Source organism: Lupinus angustifolius, unplaced genomic scaffold (assembly GCF_001865875.1).
Source record: "Lupinus angustifolius cultivar Tanjil unplaced genomic scaffold, LupAngTanjil_v1.0 Scaffold_83_9, whole genome shotgun sequence".
Classification (NCBI taxonomy): domain Eukaryota; kingdom Viridiplantae; phylum Streptophyta; class Magnoliopsida; order Fabales; family Fabaceae; genus Lupinus; species Lupinus angustifolius.
In genome coordinates, this window is record NW_017724190.1 from 1 (window position 1) to 6,980 (window position 6,980).

Here is a 6,980-nt window from a genome sequence, read left to right on the forward strand (position 1 = left end):
CTCATCCCACCAAAATTTGACAAGACTAATATTGGATTTCACTCTATTCCATTATTAGATCTAATGACCTTAATGTGCTGACTAAATTAAACAGTACAAATTGAATGAAATTCTTAACAATGTCCTTTGTTTCAGCTTTAGACAGCATAAGAAACAACCAAGCATGTCTTGTGAAATCATCCACAATAGTTAAAAAATATTTGTGACCATGAATGGACGGACATTTTAAAGGACCTCAAATATCCATGTGAATAAGTACAAAAGGTTGATTAGTGACAGGTGTGCTAATAGGAAAAGGCTTTTTTTTATTGTTTAGCAATATGGCAAGTGTCACAAGCTTTATTCATGTGGATATTGTATACACGTTAGTTCATAAACATAATGAGAAGGATGGCCTAGGTGAAAATGTCAAAGATCAAAATTATGAGTAGAGATGATTGTTGCTACTACTTTCAATCTGCATGTTGTAGATTATTGAAATCTAAAGGTTTTCAGCTTGAAAGGAAGAAGGAAGTCAATGCTTTCTCTCTATTTGAAGTGCAAATAAATATTTGCAAGATGAAGTGGAATGAAGGGTATGTTATTAAAAGAGGTGTTGGGATCTTTCTTTTTGTAAGAAAAACGGGAACAACAAAGGAAATAATAAAAGTGAAATGGAAATGGTTGATATCGGTAGGGATGAAAAGAAAGAATGGTGAGTGCGCAGCAGAGCTCTCAATTTGAGAGCTCTATTAGCATATTGGAATTCGGTATGATGTAAAAGATGAAATTAATTTATCGATTGAAAATGAATTGATTGATTAATACTCAACAATGAATAACTACCCTATATAGAAAACTAAATTATAAAGGAAATCATAACTAACTAAACTATAATAGAAAACTATAAAGGGTAAATGGGCTTTATATAATACATAGCCCAATAGCCCAGACAATATAAAACCCAATAACTAGAAAGAGAAGGAGGGAGAAAGCTTATGTTATTGCATGTTGCACTTTCCATACCCACCTGCTTGCATAGTAGAAGATCTGCTGCAAGTTGAAAGTCTCACTCTTAAAGACCACCTTATTTCTCATTTTTCAAATGGATCAAAGAAGAAGACCAAATTTATAGGCACGATTATTATTCATAGTAAGCAAAGCCCAATTATTGAGGTTCTCACTTATCCTAACTTGATCTTGGCACGATCATGGTTTGCTCCTTACACAGTCATGGCATACTCTTGCCATGATCATGTCTTGGCTTGGCAAGACATGGCCTATGCCAAGACCTATAATTCCTTTATTAATATCATTTTACAATTATAAACGAACAATGACTCTAACTAGAATGACAGGTAGGCCAAAGAAATAAAACTCAAAGGTACAGGATATAGTACATATATTATGTTCACTAGGACTATACATGCCTCACATATATCCATATTACAGTTCCATGAATTCACAATTCAATTTCATGTATTTCTCCAAATAAGTAAGATGCGTTAAGCATGGCTAGTGAACTACGTGTTGTGAATTGGACTTTACAACCATAATTGTGATCACAATATTGTATTTTAGATTGTCGCACAAAAACATCATGATCACAATTCATGTTGCATTGACCATATTTTTTTTGCAATTTTATACATTTATCATAAATATAACGTAATCGCAATTATAACCACAATTTCAAACGCTGATATGATACCTTCACATTCTTATCCAAAAGAAGTAAGACACCTTGGGAATAGTAGGAGACTCTCCTCGAAGATAGTAAGATGCCTTTAACACGGATAGTGGATATGGTAACACAAGTAGGAGATTCTCCTCCTGTGTGAGTTGATGTTGGATCCTTATGAACTCAATACACATCAAACAAAATATAGTTTTTTTTTACGAGGTTCCATTTTAATGTAACTTAACTCACTACACATTCAATGTGTTAATAATAGCAAAACTACCATTACATTAAATTGAAATTAATGCTCTATCAAAATTTATAAAATATTCATGAATACAATATTTAAAGAAGTTTAATCCTCCTTACTTTTATTTTCATGTTTTAAAGTAAAAGAAAATAATTAGAAACATAATATACTCTAGAGAACAAGCCCTCTTATGTGAGTAAACACCATATAAATAAACTTCCACAAGATATATTGTTAAAAAAGCTAGGTATCTCACTATGATTAACAGAGATACCAAGTTACATTAATACTCCTAAAAGTGAAAAAATGTCAAATTAGTATTATACTATCTTTTACAGTAATTCTGTAAGAGTTTCTTATAGTGTTAGTAACACCAATGAATGATAAATAATATTATGATTATATAAATTTTTACACTAATAGTACATAGATATTACACTTATAAAATAAAAGTAATTTATCTCTAACCAGACACATATTTAGGACCTTACGTAAAAAAATACGTTAATTTAGGGCCTCCCTGCAAAAAATAATTAACATCACTAACATTTGGGAAAAATCAATAGTGTAGAACATAATTAACATCACTCTTCACTCACGTAGAATTAGAGTTTTTAAAATAGGTTAAACCTAATCGGCTGACTTATGTAGTCTCACATAATGCATGGATATTATAGACCTACAAGAACTCGACATTTTTTTTATTGGAGCCCTATTCATTAATTTATTAATGACACGTGCTAGCACATTATTGGTTGAAATAGCCTATTGCCTCGATATTTTTAAAAAAAATTGTTTTGTATTTATATTTTTATATATATTTATTTGAACTAAGTGCAAAATATGATAAAAATTATTCTTTGAAATTATTGGCCTTTTGGGTAGCCCATTTGCCCACTTCCCTTTGTGGGTTGGGCTGGACTAGTGAAACAATGGACAAATTTAGGCTAGCCCGATCCAACTCAAAAACTAATGGCATACAATGGCATGACTTGGATCTTAGGAACTAACTCAAATTAACGTCTCTATATAGAATACGTAAGTCATATATTCCATAGTTTATGTAGTTGATCTCATTCCACTTAATACTGAACAACAATGATTAAGTTTTTATCTCACTAGATAGGATCGGTTAAAAGGATTTAACAATATCAAAATATTACATCATAAATTATGTTCGTTGATAAAGTGTTGATATCTAAGTATTTCTTTGTTATTTCCCATGTGGTTTATCGTGGTCCCCCTCTTACTCTAGGAATTGAACTAACTGTCATTGATATACTCTCCTCACAGAGGCTTCTATCGGTCTCTTTCACACTTTTCTAAATCACCTAAGGCACAATTCTACTATCTTTTTCTAAAGTAGGTGTTACTTCAACTTTCTCCTTAATGTATTTAATTATGGAGAAATCCTTTATGAAGGAGATATATTAGTTACATTTATATATGAAAAATCGAGATCTGGTGATATAACACAAGGTCTTCCAAAAGTGGAACAAGTATTAGAAGTGCGTTCGATTGATTCAATATCCATAACCTAGAAAATAAAGTTGACACTTGGAACGAGCGTATAACAAGAATTATCGGTATTCCCTGGGGATTCTTGATTAGTGCTTGATGAACAATATATTACATACTATTCATAACCTTAATTTAGCATGATTGATGATTCTTGGTGCCTAATGGACTTTGTTTGACATGGTTTAGTGTTTTAGACTTTATTCGACTAATATTCCTAAAATGAGTTAATTTGGGATTATTTAGCATAATTAAATCTAATATCATTTTCATATCATATTTGGCACCAATGGCATTTTGGGCATTATGGAAGTGGAGGATATGTGTTGAAGTGAAGATTGTATTTTTATTTTGGGAGTTTTTATTTGTAAATTCGGTTTTAGTTTTGGGTCCATTATTTATGGTCCATTTTCAGTTTTACTTTTTGAAAAAGAAGGAACCCGAATTCCACACGGACTCTCTACATTTCACTCATTTTAGAATTTTGTTTTCTCCTCTTTTGCTCTGCTAGGATTTCACATGTTCTTCATTTTTGGTTTTCATTCATCTTCTTCATTTTCGGTTTCTTTCTTCAACTAAATGGAAGGCTAAACTTGTTGACTAAATTCCTTTGGTATTGTATCACAACTCTTGAGGTTTTGTTATTAATGCATTTTCAGTTTCTTTATTGTTGATTTCTTCTATGTTAGAAACTGGTTTATGAGTTTATATTCGCTTAGTTGATTTACTCTCTCTAGTGCATGAATGCTTAGTTCGTGTGAATTTGTTAATCGTTTCATGCTTATACTGATTTCGCCTAGTTAGAGGTTTAGGCTCTGGAACTTTGAATTGATTATCGCTTAGTTAATTGATTCTCAACAAATTTAGAAGTTAATGGTTGGAATCTGAAAATAATCTTTTGAAACCGAGGATTGAGTTGTGAACAAACGAACCAAAGTGATTTAGTCGTTTTATTACATTGCTTAACTATTGTTTCTGAATTTAATTTAGGTTCATACTATCCAACAACAAAAACCCCATTGTGTGTGTGAGTGTAAGGTGTTTGAAGCTTTTCTTGAAAGATAATCCTTGAGAAACGACTTAGGAGTCACTTCCTAGTACTGCAGTTTTTAATTGTTATATTATTTGTATCGGGTACGGCCTCGATCAGTGCTAAGCTAACGATAGTGCAAAGTAGAATTTCTTTGGTTAATAAAATCCAAAAGGTTTATCAATCCCAGGGTGTGCACATCCATAATAGACATATAGAAATTATTGTGCGTCAAATAACATCAAAAGTCTTTGTTTCAGAAGATGGAATGTCTAATGTTTTTTCACCTGGTGAACTTATTGGCGTGTTGCGAGCTGAACGAATGGGGTGTGCCTTGGAAGAAGCAATTTGTTACAGAGCTATATTATTGGGAATAACGAAAACATCTCTAAATACTCAAAGTTTCATACCCGAAGCGAGTTTTCAAGAAACTACTAGAGTTTTAGCAAAAGCCACTCTTCGGGGTCGTATCGATTGGTTGAAAGGTTTGAAAGAAAATGTTGTTTTAAGGGGAATGATAACCGTTGGTACCAGATTCAAAAGAGTAAAGCGCCATTCAAGGCAACATAACAAGATTGACCCTGAAGTACTCCTCCATTTCATCTAACTTCCTCTTAAGCTTGAGTGGTACCTTTTTATCACCACTGACACCTGAAATACTCCTCCATTTCATCTAACTTGCTTGAATCTTATGGTTCACATATTCGTTAATCTCTCCATCGTTTTATATGATTGACCTGAGATACCTAAATCTAGTGACTTATTGAATGATATGACCCCAATCTTTACCTCTACAATAGAGTTTGATCGCCTTTTTCTAAACTTACACTCTACATACTTCAACTTATACAAAATCTATTTGCTTCTAAAGCTTGTCTCCAAGACCAATAGCAAAGAACATGCATTGTGACATTGGTTCTTGGACATGCTCAATAAGCACACCCAAGACCAATGCAAAAAAGTAGGGGCTCAATATTGACCCTTGATGCAGTCCTATGGTAATAGGAAAATCTTCTGAGACTGTCTCTTCTGTTCTCAAGTTGGTCTTGAATTCGTCATACATATAATTGATTGCTCGAGTATAGACAATACAAACACTTTTCTTCTCTAGAGCATTCCACAAAACCTCTCTAGGCACCTTATCATACGCCTTCTCTAAATCAATGAAGATTATGTACAAGTCTATTTGGTTCTTTCGATATCTTTCCATCAATCGTCATAGCAAATATATAGCCTCCATGAGTTTAATCTCCCTCTAGTTTTCATAGTTATCATCCCTCAATTATCCTTTCTCATAGTTTCATTGTATGACTCATGAGCTTAAACTCATATCTTCATAGTATGACTCATGAGCATAACCCCCTATAATTTGAACAATTCTATATGTCTCCATTTTTCTTATAAATAGGGATTAAAATCCCCACTCATATGATATCTTCATAGACTTCATGATATCATTAAACAATTTTGTGAGCTATCTAATGCCTTGCTCTACAATAACCATGTCTCAATAGGTATATTATTTGTTCCAACTATTTTATCATACTCATCCTTTTCAAAGCTTCTTTCGTGTGTAGTTTATCAGAAAGCAAGGAATCAAGTTCTTCATTGAAAAGCATGTGAAAATAATTATCCCATATTTTCTTCACATCTTTGTTATTCACCAAGACTTTCCCATATTTGTCCTTAATGTAATTCACTTGGCCCAAGTCTCTTGTCCCTCTTTCCCTACCATTAGCAAGTATGTAGGCACTTCTTCCCCTCCCTTGGTACCTAGAGATTTGTATAGCTCAAGATACGATTTATCCTTAGCTTCACTTACTGATTTCTTGTTCTCTTTCTTAGTTATCTTATATGGAGTGACTCAAGGAAAAACAATTATCATATAGAAACTATGAGATCAATAAATTTGAACCTTACATTCATACATGGATGGTTATAATTAAAAATTAGTTATTAGTCATATTATCACTTCTTTTAATGTTCACTCTTCAAATATATATTGTACCGGATGTTAGCCATCTTAGCTATGCTTTGTTCTTTGCAATTTTGACCAACTTTAACTGTAAATGTGCTTGTTGTTTTTTACTGTGAAAAGCTATAGGTGTTTATGGATGGATTAATCACATATTTACTAATCTTTGTCGAATATTATAGGAAGAGTACAAGAACATGGTGTTAGAAATTCATAATTTCTAATTAAGGTGGGCATCATATATTTAATACAATTATATCGGCTATTTATTTTGGGGTTACAAAACAATTGATCTAATTACTGACAATCTATCAAACTTCTGGAACTGATAATGGATATGGGCTTAATGAGTGGATACCCAAACGGTTGGCCTATAGGGGATAATAGGAACCCTATAAGTTAATACATACGAAACTGTTATGGTCCCCAAGACACCAAATCACAAATAGTTTTTACCTCTCCCCATCAGAGAGAAAACAAAGTTCCCAAAAAGGAATTCAAGATTTGGTTCAGGAAGGCCATCATACCAAAACTCTCTCAAAAGGTA

The 6,980-nt window shown here is 32.7% G+C and overlaps 1 pseudogene; it reads right to left on the minus strand.

Annotated features, from left to right (window-relative positions):
* Positions 1-5,014: 5,014 nt before the first annotated feature.
* LOC109339613 lies at positions 5,015-5,698 on the minus strand (annotated as a pseudogene).
* Positions 5,699-6,980: the final 1,282 nt, after the last annotated feature.